The 17,508-nt window shown below is 38.6% G+C and overlaps 1 protein-coding gene across 2 annotated transcripts in view; it reads left to right on the top strand.

Annotated features, from left to right (window-relative positions):
• The window catches only part of RAB30 (RAB30, member RAS oncogene family), a 146,831-nt gene that overhangs the window by 29,814 nt on the left and 99,509 nt on the right, over positions 1-17,508 (top strand). The gene's annotated exons all lie outside the window — the stretch shown is intronic.

Here is a 17,508-nt window from a genome sequence, read left to right as displayed (position 1 = left end):
TCTTTCACTTTCATCAAAAGGCTCTTTAGTTCTTTGCTTTCTGCCATAAGGGTGGTGTCATCTGTGTATTTGAGGTTATTGATATTTCTCTCAGCAAACTTGATTCCAGGTTGTGCTTCATCCAGCCTGGCATTTCGCATGACGTACTCTACATATAAGTTAAATAAGTAGGGTGACAAAGTACCACTTTGACGTACACAACTGTTGGCCCTCAACTGTTAGTTCCTTTCCCTTCACATATCAAGTTAAAGCCATATACCTCTTCCCCTCTCTTTCCACCTGTTTGCACTACTTCTAATATTCATTGAAATGAGATTTTGCATATCTTGAAATATGTTATCCAGGATGAGAGGGGGAGGCATGGTGTGATTTTCCCATACCTGTAAACGTATAAAGGTCAGCAGCACTATAAAAATCCTTAAACAGAGTAGGAAAATACCCTACATTGAAAGTCATGGAACATAGAAGGTACTGAGTAAATAGTGGCTCACTAAAATTACAAAAATCAATGTCAGAACAGGTGCAAACCCAGAGGCAGTGAGAACAGAAGTTAACACTGGTAAGTTTTAAGATTTCATGGTCATAAAATGTGAGAACTACAGGGAACCTTAGCGTATATGCAGTCACTCTATAAACGAGAAGACTGAGGCTCAGAGCTGTGTCACTGAAGCCCAATTCAGATGAACCTTAATTTTGTTCTGCAGCCTATGACACCAAATTGCATGAAATTTTAGGGGACTATAAAGCTTGCTAGTTTGGTTATTGCTATCTACAGATGTGTTCTTCAGTTGTGATTGGAGGACAGAAAATTGGAACACACGCACAAACATGAGGGTTTGTTTCTAGTTGAAGAAAACTGAAATGGACTTTAGAATATATTTATTTTTTATAAATGATGAAACTGAGGCCCAGAAAGGGGGTGTGATTTTTTGAGAGCAGGTTAGTGGCAGAATCAGTTCTAGACTCCTACTTCTGTAGCTCCAGATAGAGACTCAATCTTCACATGAAGGGCTCCTCTCTTTACTTGGTGTTCCCTACTTTTGATAACCCAGTGCCCTTATACTAACATGAACACAGTACCCATATCTACCCTTTCATGTACAGTTTTATTGTCAGGCCCTAATCTCCAATTCCACCTGCTGACCCCTATCCTCTTTCCAGCCTATGACACACACTCTACATACACCATACACCCTTTACCTTTTCTTAGTTCTAAATCCTTTCAACAGCTCTATCACAGTAAGGTGGTGTAATGATTCAGCCCCTCCCTGAATATCTATATTTCTAAAGTGGTTTAAGAAAAAAGGTACTGTCTCAAAAGGCATACTTCTTTGGAATAGAAATAGGTATACAGAACATTCAAGCATTAATTTTTGAAAGAGATAAAATTATTTTTTATCACAAACTATAAAAAGGGCAGTGTATTAAAAAGCAGAGACATTACTTTGCTGACAAAGATCCATCTAGTCAAAGCTATGGTTTTTCCAGTAGTCATGTATGAATGTGAGAGTTGGACTATAAAGAAAGCTGAACACTGAAGAATTGATGCTTTTGAACTGTGGTGTTGGAAAAGACTCTTGAGAGTCCCTTGGACAGCAGAGAGATGAAACCAGTCAATCCTAAAGGAAATCAATCCTGAATATTCATTAGAAGGATTAATGCTGAAGCTGAAGCTCCAGTACTTTAGCCACCTGATGTGACAAGCTGACTCATTAGAAAAGACTCTGATGCTGGGAAAGATTGAAGGCAGGAGGAGAAGGAGACAACAGAGGACAGGATGGTTGGATGGGATCACTGACTCAATGGACACGAGTTTGAGCAAAGTCCTGGAGATGGTGGAGTACAGGGAAGCCTGGCATGCTGCAGTTTACTGCGGTAGCAAAAGAGTCGGACATGACTGAGCGACTGAACAACATTAACAAATAAAAAAGGGCAGCACGAGAGAATTTTGGGGTGATGGAACTGTTCTGTGTCTTGATTGTGTGATTACATGACTACGCATTTGCTAAAACCTGTAGAATTTTACATCAAAAGGAGTGAATCGTACCATGTAAAAATTTTTTTTTAAGTTTTAAAAGAGGAATGGAAAAGTGATTTCATACCCATCAACATCCTTTAGTCTTTCTGCCCAGAGGCGACCACAGTGCAATGCCAGTCTTTTTTTTTTTTTTTTCCAGTGCTGGTCTTATAATGACATTCCAGTGGTGGAAATTTAGAGTCAAGACTTGTTGAGATATTTTTGGGAATGATTTTTTTTTAAGAATTCTTAAACCAGGAAATCATCTATTCCACTATATTATATCGCAGCTTTTTTGACTTACAGATCTCTTTTTCCACCTCTCCTACACAAAACTGTTAGAACTCCGAATGAAATGTCTGTTTAGTTACCCTGGTGTCTCCAGAATCTACCTAGTATATCTGACACCTAGTGGTTACTCAATGAATATCTGCTGAAAAAACAGAAGTCTTGTTTTAAGTACAAAGGAAATGTGAAAATAAATATGGTGTAGTTCCCGCTCTCAAAAGAACTTTAAAACCCAATGGTCATGTACCCTTAATATAGTTAGCAATACAAAGACATAAATGGGAAATAAAAGAAGACAGAAAGTAGGGAAAGATTTTCATACAGACTAATAATGGAAACTCACTCTATTTTGATGTTCTATAATGAGCATTAGTGTATAGTGTGTAACAGGAGACACTTTAATGTCTTTTCACGGAGCTGTGGTTTGTGAAAAACCCGGGTGACAAGAAGAGACCAGATGAAGGTAGTCTATCTAAAAATGTTTTACCTAATTGCAGAGTTTTTTTTTTTTTTTTAATGAAACTGAAGAAGCAACATCCTTTGACAAAACTGCATCATCCTGGACTCGATTAAAAATCAGGTCCTGAAGGAAAACAATAATATCAATAAAAACTAAGTCATTCTGGATATTTTACAGGCTTCCTCTAGAAGATAAACTTAAGTGTTACAGTAATGGCTTTATGATCATGACATTAAACACATGATATAAAGCTCAGCTATTAATATTTTTATTCTTAAATGTCAAGGCCCTCTTTGCTCTGGGAATTAAGGATTCCAATTCAGTCTCCTGTCCAGGTCATCTAGGGTTTCGTAAACAATGTTCTGTTCCCTTCACTGTAACAGTCTCCTATTGGAGCTAAAACCTATTCATGAGCTAGAATCAGGTTACAAAAGGCGATTTGTCAATTATTATGTAAAGGATTAAGCAATCCATCAGTGTTATAATTTAACAACTTATTTATCTATTAAATAACTGTTGCATGCCTGTGTATGTGCCAGGCAGAAGAAAAGAGCATATTACCTACAGGTAACAATAACATCTGGCTGCCAAAGACAGTTTACTGGTTTATGGCCCAATCAAGTTGCAACTTTGTACCAAAAAATGGAGTTAGAAGGTAGAATATTGTCACTATATTTATGCTGTGTGCCTTAGTCGCTCAACCGTGTCCAACTCTTTGCGACTCCATGGACTGTAGCCCACCCGGCTCCTCTGTCCATGGAACTCTCTAGGCAAGAATACTGTAGTGGGCTGCCGCTCCCTTCTCCAGGGGTTCTTCCCAACCCAGGGATTGAACTCAGGTCTCCTGTATTGCAGGGGGATTCTTTACCATCTGAGCCACTGAGGAAGACCACGTATTTATGCTTCTAAGTATCAAATCATTTCGATGACTGTTCTGGAAAGAAAATAACTACAGGTCAACAATTCCTTCTTATAAATCCTTGGGACCAGGTGTGATTCAGAAATCCTTATAGTTTACAATGGCAATAAGGTCCACAAAGCACATGTTATGTATGGAATGTCTCCAGGAGGGTCTTGGACAGCACACTGTGATCAAATCTCATGTCTACAGTGAAGTGAATGAATGCTCACACTAAACAGCATGGGTAAAACCTATAATGGTCTCACATCAGTACAAGCCAAGCCAAATTTTACTTCCCAGGTACCCAATTTCTTCGTATGTAAAACAAAGTTCTATTTAACTCCTCCAAGTTATGGATTGACCAACATGAGTGTTGAATCAAAATTGAAATATTTGTATCATGTATTAGATATTGATCTAGTGCTCCCCACATGGATCAAAAGGGCTTGAATATCACTTCATTTTTATAAACATTTTCTTAGTGTAAATAAATTTTTTTCTCCAAGTTGCTTTACTGCCTTCAAAACAAGCTGTATGAAAATATACCCACTGATATTAATGGGTATGGATAGGAGAATGGGCATTAAAAAAATCCTTTTAGTTGTAAATTATGAACACAAATCCCAGCAACCTTGAAATGTTTTTCTAGGAGGGGAGAAAAGATGAAATGATATTAAGTACATTGTGAAAACGAAGTCAAGTTTACTACAGCATGAACCGTAGATTACCTATAAAGTTTTAAAAATGTTTTCAAATGAGTTTTTAAAAATGTGATTTAAAGAGTTATGAAACTTCTGTTTTGTCATCAAAAGGGCTTGGTGTCACATGGTTGTTATACCTCTTTGGGAAGTGTAGGTAAACAATACATTTGTAGTCTTGGCCAAATGGGAGATACTGAGGTTTGCAAAATTTACTGTTTCACCTAAAAGCAAGATATTAATAGCAGTTCTCATGTATATTTCAACATCAAACAAACCTGGGTTTTACTTTCTATTTCTACTTGTTAATGGGTAACCCTGGACAGATTTATCTCTTAATTATAAGATGAGGTGACTTCTACCCTAAGTACTATTGAATAAAAATGGTGTTAGTTGTTCAGTTGTGTCCGACTCTTTGCGACTCCATGGACTGTAGCCCACCAGGCTCTTCTGTGCATGGAATTCTCTAGGCAAGATTACTGGTTGCCATTCCCTTCTCCAACGATTCTTCCTGACCCAGGGATTGAACCCAGGTCTCCTGCATTGCAGGTGGATTCTTTACTGTCTGCACCACCAGGGAAGGGAAAAACGGTAGCTAAAACATATACTTATGGCAGTACTAGCTTGCTGTTGGGAAGGGAAAAAAAATCCCTCTTGATTCACTTATTGAATACATAAGGGAAAGGGGGCACTTTTAATTTTCGTAGTTGGAAGTAGGTTAATACTGAAATGTTTGATCAGTGTCTAGAATTATATGAAGTAAGGTGTCATAAGTTTTTCAGTGCTTGGGTCTCTATAGAGATCTTAATCAGGTCTTGGATACAACAGTGAAAAAGAGCAAGTTCCCATCTAAAAAGTTTAGCCAAGGTTCTTAATCACAGGTTAACAGAAATCAGGGTTCCATGAACTTGGATGGGGAAAAATTACATTTCTATTTTCAATAACTTCTAATAAAACTTGAATGTAGGTAACAGATTACAGTAGTATTAGAAGTAAATATGACTGTCATAGCTGAAGTCTGATTATTTCCTATTACAATTGCTACAGACAACTTGCTGGAGCTTTAAAAAAACTATTTGGCTGTGCCAGGTCTTAGTTGCAGCATGCGGGACCTTAGTTGTGGCATGTGGGATCTAGCTTCCAGACCATGGGTTGAACCTGAGTCCCCTGCATTGGGAGCTTAAATTTTCAGCCAATGGATCAGCAGGGAAGTCCGTAGAGCTTGTTAATGAGTTTATATATATATACACACAGATATATATATATATAGCTCTGTCCAGAATTTAAAAAATTTGTGTTCACTTCAGCATTATTGTATCCCTTTATTATGCTATACTCTGTACTTTGTGCTTTTAAAACACTTTTTGGAAAAGTGATCCATAGATTTCATTAGATTGACTAAGGGGTTCAGTTCAGTCTCTCAGTCACGTCAGAGTTGTTGAAACCCCATGAACTTGCAGCACAACAGGCTGCCATGACCAAGGGGTAACGACGGCAAAAAGGTTGAGTCTGGTGGCTTAGACGGTAAAGAATATGCCTGCAGTGCAGGAGACCTGAGTTCTAGGGAGTCCCTAGATCGTGAAGATCCTCTGGAGAAGGGAATGGCAACCTATTCCAGTATTCTTGCCTGGAGAATTTCATGGACAGAGGCGTCTAGAAGACTACAGTCTATGGGATCCCAAAGATTTGGAACCAATAGAGGGACTAACACTTTCACTTCAATGGTCTTGAAGTTTCAGTTATTTTTGTATCTCCACAGCCTTTTTTACTTGGTAACTAATCAATATATACATATAGAACAAAATAAATGGATTTAAATTGGCTGAAATAATACACCCATTTCCAAATATTGATATTCTAGATGTCTATAATAGCCTATGATAAGGCTTCTTCTTTAAGAATTTTCCACTGTTTGTTGTGACTCACACAGTCAAAAGCTTTGACAGTCAATGAAGCAGATGTTTCTGTGGAACTCATCTTGCTTTTTCTATGATCCAATGGATGTTGGCAATTTGATCTCTGGTTCCTCTGCCTTTTCTAAAACCAGCTTGAACATCTGGAAGTTCACGGTTCAAGTATTGCTGAAGCCTGGCTTGGAGAATTATGAGCATTACTTTGCTAGTGTGTGAGATGAGTGCAATTGTGCAGTAGTTTGAACATTCTTTGGCATTGCCTTTCTTTGGGATTGGAATGAAAACTGACCTTTCCAGTCCTGTGGCCACTGCTGAGTTTTCCAAATTTGCTGGCATATTGAGTGCAGCACTTTCATAGCATCATCTTTTAGGATTTGAAATAGCTCAACTGGAATTCTATCACCCCCACTAGCTTTGTTTGTAGTGATGCTTCCTAAGGTCCACTTGACTTCACATTACAGGATGTCTGGCTCTAGGTGAGTGATCACACCATCCTGGTTATCTGGGTTGTGAAGATCTTTTTTGTAGTTCTTCTGTGTACTCTTGCCACCTCTTAATATCTTCTGCTTCTGTTAGGTCCATACCATTTCTGTCCTTTATTGTTCCCACCTTTGCATGAAATGTTCACTTAGCATCTCTAATTTCCTTGAAAATATCTCTAATCTTTCCCATTCTATTGTCTTCTTCTATTTCTTTGCACTGATCACTGAGGAAGGCTTTCTTATCTCTCCTTGCTATTCTTTGGAACTCTGCATGCAGATGCATATATCTTTCCTTTTCTCCTTTGCCTTTAGCCTCTCTTCTTTTCACAGCTATTTGTAAGGCCTCATCAGACAACCATTTTGCCTTTTTCTTGGGGATGGCTTTGACCGTCGCCTCCTGTACAATGTCATGAAACTCCATCCATAATTCTTCAGGCACAGATCTCCTGAGAAATCTGTATGCAAGTCAAGAAGCAACAGTTAGAACTGGATGCGGAACAATGGACTGGATCCAAATTGGGAAAGCAGTAGGTCAAGGCTGTATTTTGTCACCCTGGTTATTTAACTTATATGGAGAGTATCTCATGTGAAATGCCAGGCTGGATGAAGCACAAGCTGGAATCAAGACTGCTGGGAGAAACTTCAATAACCTCAGACATGCAGATGGCACCACCCTTATGTTAGAAAGCAAAGAGAAAGTAAAGAACCTCTCAATGAAAGTGAAAGAGGAGAGTGAAAAAGTTGGCCTAAAACTCAACATTCAAAAAATGAAGATCATGGCATCTGGTCCCATCACTTCATGGCAAACAGACAGGGAAACAATGCAACCAGTGAGACTTTATTTTCTTGGGCTCCAAAATCACTCCAGATGGTGACTGCAGCCATGAAATTAAAAGACGCTTGCTCCTTGGAAGAAAAGCTATGACCAACCTAGACAGCATATTAAAAAGCAGAGACATCACTTTGCCAACAAAGGTCTGTCTAGTCAAAGCTATGGTTTTTCCAGTAGTGATGTATGGATGTGAGAGTTGGAGTATAATGAAAGCTGAGCACTGAAGAATTGATGCTTTTGAACTGTGGTGTTGGAGAAGACTCTTGAGAGTCCCTTGGACTGCAAGGAGGCCAAACCAGTCAATCCTCAAGGAAATCAGTCCTGAATATTCATTGGAAGGACTGATATTGAAGCTGAAACTCCAATACTTTGGCCACCTGATGCAAAGAACTGACTCATTAGAAAAGATCCTGATGCTGGGAAAGACTGAAGGGAGGAAGAGAAGGGGACAACAGAGGATGAGCTGGTTGGATGGCATCACTGACTCAAGGGACATGAGTTTGAGCAAACTCTGGAATTGGTGATCGACAGGGAAGCCTGGTGTGCTGCAGCCTTTGGGGTTGCAGTCAGACATGACTGAGCTAGTGAACTGACTGCTTTTTATTCAAAACCTTTTAATCAAATGCTTTAGTTACCAGCATGGATCATATAATTAATCTATTTCCCTAAACTTTATTATACACCTGATTTAAGCAATACGTGCTGTTCAGTTCAGCCGCTCAGTCGTGTCCAACTCTGCGATCCCATGAATCGCAGCACGCCAGGCCTCCCTGTCCATCACCAACTCCCGGAGTTTACTCAAACTCACGTCCATCAAGTTGGTGATGCCATCCAGCCATCTCATCCTCTGTTGTCTCCTTCGCCTCCCGCCCCCAATCCCTCCCAACATCAGGGTCTTTTCCAATGAGTCAACTCTTTGCATGAGGTGGCCAAAGTATTGGAGTTTTTCAGCTTCAGCATCAGTCCTTCCAATGAACACCCAGGACTGATGTGGCTGGATTATATTCTTTATTGAATACAACTACAAAGAAAAGATTTTGAAAGTTTTTGCTCTGTCTTGGAACTGCAGCAAGAAGTATTGAGCACAATGGAAAGAAGAGTTAGAACACAAAAATGAGGAAGGGGGAGAATGTGTATTGAGCCCTCATTTTAGAAAGCTGTTTTACCTTGGTGCTTTCAAGTAGGTGAAGAGGTGAGTTCATTAAAAATACAGATTCCTAGGGACTTCCCTGGTGGTCTAGTGGTTATGACTCTGTGCTTCCGCTGCAGAGATGTGGGTTTGATCCCTGGTCAGGGGACTAAAAGGGCTTCCCTGGTGGCTCAGTGGTAAAGAATCCACCTGCAGTGCAGGAGACACAGGTTCAATTAGTGGGTGGGAAGATCCCTAGGAGGATATGGCAACTCACTCCAGCATTCTTGCCTGGAGAATTCCATGGACAGAGAAGCCTGGTGGGCTTACAGGCCATGGGGTCGCAGTCAGACATGACTGAAGTTCCTGAGCACCCACAGTGGACTAATAACCCATATGTCATGTGGTGTGGCCAAAAAAACAAAAGTAAACAAAGATCCCCAGATCTTGCTGTAAGCAGCGTAGGGACACTAGAATCTGCATTTTTTGACATGTATCCCAGGAAAGTCTGTTGCTAAAGCCTCTACTACACTACAGAATTAATACAACAGAAGACAATTTGGTTTTCAGGTTAGCCTATTTTTGAAGATAAGGCAACAGATTTAACAGCTAATTTTCCTAAGCTGAGATATCTTACTCACTAGTCTTAGTTTGGAAAACCAAAAACCACTCCTGACTTGAAGGGAATTCTTACAAGTGATGCATTTGGAACTTCTTACAGACCTAATGTTTTTAAAAGTGGGCCATAAAGCTTGAACTCACTTCAGGTATTTGCACACCAAACCCTGAAAATGGTTTTATTTTAGACAATACTTTCCTTACTTGATCTTTAAACTGTCAGTGGCAGAGTCCCTAAGTTAATTGTAAATTATGGTATAAATATCACATTTATGTTATACATATTTACATAAAGCTTCATTTACTAAACTAGGTATTTGGTAAAGTTAAGACTGATGGGACATTAACTTATAACATCTAAAGCAAAGAATCATACTCATGCTTAAAAATGGTTTAATTTTTGAAGGATATTATGTACTTTCAGTGAATCCTTAAATAGTGAGTAGATTTGCGAAAAAACATGTTTTTGCATTACAGCTGATAGGGATCTCCACATGCATTCAATTCTCATAGCAGCCCAATGAGAGAAGTAGTATTCCCACTGCACAGATGAATCTGAGGCATAGGGTTAAACTTGCTCAGTCAACCCAATGGACAGAAGTGTGACTTCAACCCAGGATGACTGGCTCTGAGACTACGCTCCAAGCCACCACACTACACTGCCTTTTGACTGCTTATAATGTAAAATAATATAAACAAATGCAGTGTGACAGACCTCAGCCAGCAGAAAAATATTTTAACAGCATGTCCTGCCAGTGTTATCAGAGGAACTGCTTTCGTTATCTGAACTGTCAAACGCACTTTAAGTGAACTCTGCAGACTGAGCAAGTATTAAAAAGTAATAACTAATCACCTTAAATAATTAACTCAGCAGTAAAGAGGGGTGTCAAGTAACTTTTCTGAATCTCTCTGGGCCCACAGCCAACAATTATTCTCTTTCTGTTAACACTGTTTTATCTTTCCCTCTCTCCAGATGGTTGAAGAGGTGGGAGATTGTGAGTCTTAAATTTGCTAAAGATAGGTTATCAGCTTGAACAGTCAAGTTTTAGCCTAAGACGGGGCATCCTGCTGGGTGTACAGAGGCTAGTAACTCATAGCAGACAATTCATGGGTAGCCACAGTTTGTCTTTCCATGGGAACACCTCAGGTCATTTCTTCTGGTGCATCTCATGAAAAGCAGTGAGATAACATTTGGACATACTATGTTCCTGTGCCAAAATCTAGAAGTAACCAACTTCCTATATTTTTTGATTATGCAAAATCTTATCTGTTTCCCTCTTTCGCTGACATCTTTCCATTTATTCTGCCAGTTAAACTCCCAGAGGGAAACAGTAGCTTATTTACATTACTGGGTAACAGAATGAGAGTTCAAGTTATTGAAAATTTAGTTCCTATTAGTTAGAATTGGATTTACCACCTTCTGTGTAGGGCCTGGTTGCCCTATAGTTGCTTTTCCCTCCATATATATTTTCCTTGATTTTCACAATCATACCCTCCTCGCTTAATGACACTAAAGAATTTGACTATCTCAGATTTCTCCTCCTCTAGGTAATGTATAATGATAAAATCATAGCTGGGCAAGTCACAGACACAGCCTATTCAAGTCTAACCTCCTGGTTCAAGTGAGCACCAACCATCTTTTCTAAAAGAGGTTGTGAGGATCCCAGGCAGTAGGGCTGGAAAGAATTAATGTACAGGTAATAAGGGCAGGCTTCCCAGGTGGCTCAATGGTAAAGAATCCCCCTGCAATGCCAGAGACAAGGATTTAATCCCCGAGTTGGGGAGATCCCCTGGAGAAGGAAATGGCAACCCACTCCAGCATTGCCTGGAAAATCTCATGGACAGAGAAGCCTAGTGGGCTACAGTCCATGGAGTAGCAAAGAGTTAGACACAACAGAGCATGCATGTGAATATAAAGGGCAGATATCACCTATAAGAACATGTCATTTTTCAAAAGAAGCTGAGGCTCACGGTCATTGCTATGCTCTTTTTGGAACTGTCATATAAACCGCTATTCCTGGAGTACATGAGTGCGTGGCTCAGTCACTTCAGTTCTGTCCGACTCTACAACCCTATGGACTGTAGCCCACTAGGCTCCTCCGTCTGTGAGGATTCTCCAGGTAAGAATACTGGAGTGGGTTGCCATGCCCTTCTCCAGTCCTGGAGTACAAGTTTGGTTAAATGAAACAACTGAAAACTGGGAAGGAAAAATACTTAAATCAAATGAAAAGCATCAAGCAACATGCAGGGGAAAAAAAAAAATCACAAAAGTACTTCAGAGCTCTTCCCCCTTTTCTCCTGGCCCTATTTCAGTGCAAGGTAGAATTTTAAGTCTTGATTCCTTTAGGAAACGATCAGACTGCCATGAAGTATAGAAAGTGATTTTGACCTCTAAGTAGGACGATTTAAATACAAACCCTCTTTTAATCCCACACGCCCTCTGTAAACAATTATTTCTTACCTCTTTTGGAGCCAAACTTCTTAAAGAAGCTGTCTACATATGGTACCTACTTCTTTCCCCATTCCCTTCACTCAACCTTCGAACTCCTGAAATCTGGCTTCCTCTCAGTACTCCATAAATCTTAGAATTTCCATACAAGAACCCAAAACAGCAACAAATTCCAAACAGGTTCCAAGAATGAGGAAGATGAGTAAGCAGAGTTTATCTGGAAAACCAGAAAATCCAGGACACATCTTTGGCAAATACATTGCCAGATGAGATGCAACAAAAACTGTTCATCTCAGAACTATCAAGAAACAAGCAAACAATTTTAGAAAGACACAAACATGAATACTGAAAACAGACCAGCCATGGGACTGAAATTCAAAAGGCATAATGCCTAACATTAAAGATACAAACAGTAAACAAGAAATGGAATTCTTCCATTGAGACTGTCAAATGTAAAATAAATAAATGTAAAGTTCATCATCAAAAACAGCACTTAATTTTCAATACACTGTCAATTTTTGCATCCCATTACTAGAAAAGTATTCCACTGAAATAGCACAGGACTGATAGGGGTCATTGACATCACACTTACGTAAGATGCTGCTTAGCTACAGTTAAGCAACTGCAATAAAGTGCTCTACTATGTCACTGTTATTTGCAATATACTTTTATACATTACCACTTAGGCAACTGCTCTATTTCAGCATGTTTAACATTTAAATTAAGGTTTTTTGTAATTTTTCTGTCTTAATATAAAAGGCTATGAAACACTCACTAGGAAATGGCTCTATACATATGCTAACATTGAGTCAACAGCATAAATGCTCTTCAGTTCAATGTGGACAACTGCCAAGAAACTATGAAAGATTCTGCTTAATACTAATGACTAAAAGTCTGATGGTACAAGGTAAGGAAGGAGGAAAGCTGAGTTTTATTTTGGCTCAGAGGTGGAAAAAAAAGATCATTTAGATTATGTCAAGGGTTATGGTTACTGAACTTTACCTTATGAAGGTGGAGTAACTCAAACAAGTCCCCAGGCTATTCCATTTATAAGCACCTATGTGCCAAATTCACCAAATCATTGCTTAGGAGTAAATAGATGATTTTGATGAACATTTCCTAAAATGTTTTAAGACAGAACTCACTGAGGATTAACCTTTACAGCAAGTTCAAAAACAATACTATAAAGAGTCCATAATCGAATTAAGAATTATATGGACCTACTTACATAACTGCTGAAAACTGTACATCTCTGCAGTTTCCTTAAGTGGCTATATTCATGAACATATTTATATTGGATTAAGTTCAGATTTATATACATATTCTTGCAAAGAAATGTTGTTCCAGTGCCACTTTAATTATCCAAATCTACTAAAAACTGAGAAATAAAAATCACAGAAAGCTCATTTTTCTGGTTAATTAAACACAGCAGCTACAATTATACCAACCTGTTACAAAAACAACAGTGGGTCAACTAAACAAGACTAGAAAACATATGTTTTAGTTTTCTGAAAGCTGTTACAGTAAAATGTGTAAATATGAAATATTAGTTTCCAGAATAAGTTAAAAATCTTCCTCAGAAACTCCAAATGCTGAACCCTGTATAACATGTTCATCTGTGTCCACTTTAAAAATAAATGGTGTAGAAAACATTTAACTCAATATAAGCCTATCCAATATAATTTTGGTAAAATGTTTTTCATTTTCCCCCTTAAGTTTTCTTGTCTTAATTCTGTGACCAACTTAAAATAATTCTTACTGTAACTGCTGGGGTTTACGTCACCTTTGGATTGTTGGCATTTCATTTCTGAGAATGGTTAAGAAAATTGATTTTATTTTGGAAGAGATAAAGAAAGGCAATGTAACTGATAGTTGCTGTCTCAAATTTCATAGCTTGAAATATAAAAACATTATTTTAGATCTCTGCAGGCATGAAACAAGTCTAACATTTTTCATAATTTGAGACATCACCTTTTAGAGAATTAACTAACTACACTGATTCTCAATGAAGATGGGGCCTAATTTTCATAACCAATTGAGGGTTTTTTTAACTATACAAGTACACAAGCAAAATTTTACTGTTATGTAATTTTTTCAACTTCAGCTACCCCAGGCACTACCATGACAACAGTAACAGGAATTTTACATTCCTTATGTGGTACGGGCTGAAAAAAATTGTCTTATATCATAATTCTATCAAAGGAGAAACTGGAACTATACTTTGTTAAGAATTTGGTCATACAAGTTTGACTTACCAACAAACTGTGAGAAGAGTTCATCTAAGGTAATCCCTGTCCTTGGGTCCTAAGTACTTTGAGACTACTTTTTAAAAACTAAAAAAAAACCCACAACAAATTTACATGTTCCAAAGTCCTCTACTAAATGCTTTACATAACTTTGTTTAATCTTCACCATCATCCCTGAGACCTAGAATGTTACAAATTTCCTATAAAAAATTAGCAAGCCATTCAAAACAGATCTGACACTGAAGCAGCAGGAACACAGGTAGGCCATTAATACTATCCAAAACACTAAAGTCAGTCTTCACATACCACCTCTAAGAGGATCTCCTATAAAAGGACTCATGGAGTGCTTGACTCTTGGCGTTGCTTTAAAATTTTCATCTATTTGTTCTCTGCTTTTATTCTTTAGCAGATATGGATAAAAAGAATGTTACATGGTTTTGAATGTAAAGATCACAAATTTAGTAATGTCAAAGAATTTGCAGCTGAAAAAGATATTCTCTTTATATATTATGTACCCAAATACCAAGAATACTACAGATCATCAATAATTTTTAAAAATTAGGATTGAGAGCAAGGAGTTAAAGAAAAATTATTTTCAGAAATTCAAATATCTTGTTGATTCCGTCTAGATACTTCAGTTTAATTATCTGAATAACTTTCCAATAAGTTTGTCACAGCTCTGAGCTTACTGCTGTGTCTTTTGCGATCAGTTTCTTAGACCAGATTTCACTCAAAGAAATTTTCAAGAAGTTAGGATATTATGGTATTCTTAAGGTAAAATTGATTCCCCCCACCTCTACCATGCATAAATTAATCTTTAGGTCATCTACACATCTTGAAAATTCATTTATGAATATATTAATAAACCTAAAATCTTTATTACTCATGTCACACACCACAAAAAGCTACAAATCTGGGATGTGGAAGGCTGCTCTACCCTTCCACTGTAAACTCACCTGTAGTGTTTTAAAGATATACAACAGCTGGTGACAACCCTGAACAAAAATAATTCAGCTGGGTGAATGGGTGGGAAATAGCTTCACATATCTAGAGTTCCACAGGTGATCCAGACACTTGACCCTATTGAGAAAACTCTTGACTTAACAACTAACTCAATACTCTTTAATGAGCTATCTATAAATATAATACAAATCAATGTCCTAACTCTCCTTTGAGATAAAAAGGTAGGTTTATCTGCATAAGGCATTCCTAACCGCACTTCTGTTTTCTTCTTTACTTTGGCCACACCCCACAGCATGTGGGATTTTAGTTCCCTGCTGCTGCTGCTCACTTGTGTCTGACTCTTTAAGACCTCATGGATTAGAGCCCCCAGGCTCCTCTGTCCATGGGATTTTCCAGGCAAGAATACTGGAATGGGCTGCCAATTCCTTCTCCAGGCATCTTTCAGACACAGGGATCAAACCCACATCTCCTGTACTGGCAGGTGGATTCTTTACCACTGAGCCACCTGGTAAACCTGCACCTGTTGCATTGGAAAGGTGGAGTCTTAACTACAGGATCACCAGGGAAGTCCCTAACACAGTTTTTATTCTGGAACACTGAGGTTATTCTTTCAGAAGTTGGCATCATCAACTCCTGTAATACTAATTTTTTAAACAAAATATCCACATAGAGTACATACATTTTTTTCCTAAAAGTTAAGGGTCATGGAGTTGTTTTTTGAGATAATAACTAGATTTCTTTATGGCTTGATGCCCATTAGATATAAGGCTGAAAAAAATTTCTAACTACCCAAACACATGACAAATTACAGAAATCACTATATTATACAGGTCTCATTTCTCTCATACAATGTTTCTGAGAAATCTGCTGGGTTCCCCCGCCCCCAGCAATTTTTTTTATAGTAATTCAAATTGAGGAGGTTGTTGCTTATATAAAGAAGTCTCTTACAAAATGAACAAGTTCATATGAGACACAACACCACCCATGAATCACCAACCCCTAAAAATAATCTGTATGAGTTTGAAAGGGAGCCTAAATGTAAATCTGTTCAGTCTATTTTCTCTCTTAAGGTTAAAACATGTCTATAGTTTTACAAAGAAACATAGATCACAAAAAAAATAGCACACATTTTGTTCCTTTTCCTATACTTACCAACATTACTTGTAAAGAAGGTAGTTCTGAATAACAAATAATGCCATGATTTCCATGCATAACTGAGACCAGCACATACTACCTCTGTTTAAAAATGAAAGCCATTCATCTGATTTGTTCCTAGAAACATGGCAATATGTAAGATCATTCTTTATAAAACTGCCTTTGTAATTATCATCTGCATGCATCTGAGAGATGTTTTGACCATGTTTTTTTCATTTATAACCACTCTGCCTAGTCCTTCCTTGATACAATAATCCATTTATCAGCTATAATTTTAACTCCTAACAAGTGAAGTGCATAACCCTACTGACCCAAAGTGATGTTATGTTTTCAGGATAATATGCAAAAGGAAAGGAGAAAAACAGCACTAATATATCAGCCTTTTTAGCCCTTCCGACACCCTCAGGAGCAAAGAAAATTTTTCATCTTTTCATTGTGTAGACAGACTCTGAAAAAGAACAAACACACAGCATTGTTTTAACAACACAAACGGAGAAAAAAAAATACAGTTCATTCGAGATACTGGGCAAAACAACTTAAAAGACCAATGACTTTAGTTTCAGCTACTTAGTTTGAAAGCAAATTAGCTGCTAAAGTAGTGGTATATATGGAGTTCTACAAATTAAACACTAATTGTATTTTTAAAATAAGTTGGTGGTCCATGGTCCTGAAGATCCCGTCTGGGCAGTAATTTCAGTATGCACTCTAGGTTTATTCAAGAACCCTCTTACTCAGGAACCAGTCTCCAGCCGTCAACAGGCCGATCATCAGTATTCCCTTTTAAAGTCTCCCTGCCTTCGCTGGCAAGTATGAAGGTATCATTTTAAACAGGGACTTTGTGTTTTCTTTACTGCGGGGCCAAACCGCCGTTCCCTTCCAGCTTAGCTACCTTTTAACATCGATGTCTTTGGAACCTTTTGCAAATCACTTCTGCATGAAAGACCAATGAGGGTCCGACACCTTGGGAAAGGAGTAAGGACGGTTGGAGAATGACAAGACAATTAAAAAAAAAAAAAATCTGGGAGAGACAGCCCAATTCCTTAGGTAGAAGCTTCTGCGACCAAAGGCTAGAGGGTCGCCACCCAGGATCCCCGCAACGCACCCCACTCCCACAGGAAAAACACAACCGTCCCTTACTATCCTGTCAGCGGCTCAATTTGCTGCTCTGAGCCCAGAAGTAAACTGACTCCCTCAATCCCTTTGTCACAACGTGGGGCAAGAGGCGTAGGCGACCTCCGCAACTCCAGCAGGGCCGTAAGGCCGAGGCCCACTCGGCCTCTCATGCCGCCACCAGCCGGACACGTCCTACTCGGCCCCAGACGCCGCCTCCATCCCCCGGTGCCCAGGTTCGGAACCC

This window comes from Cervus elaphus, chromosome 2, assembly GCF_910594005.1.
Source record: "Cervus elaphus chromosome 2, mCerEla1.1, whole genome shotgun sequence".
In the NCBI taxonomy this organism is placed as follows: Eukaryota; Metazoa; Chordata; class Mammalia; order Artiodactyla; family Cervidae; genus Cervus; species Cervus elaphus.
This window is presented reverse-complemented; position numbering and strand designations above follow the sequence as displayed.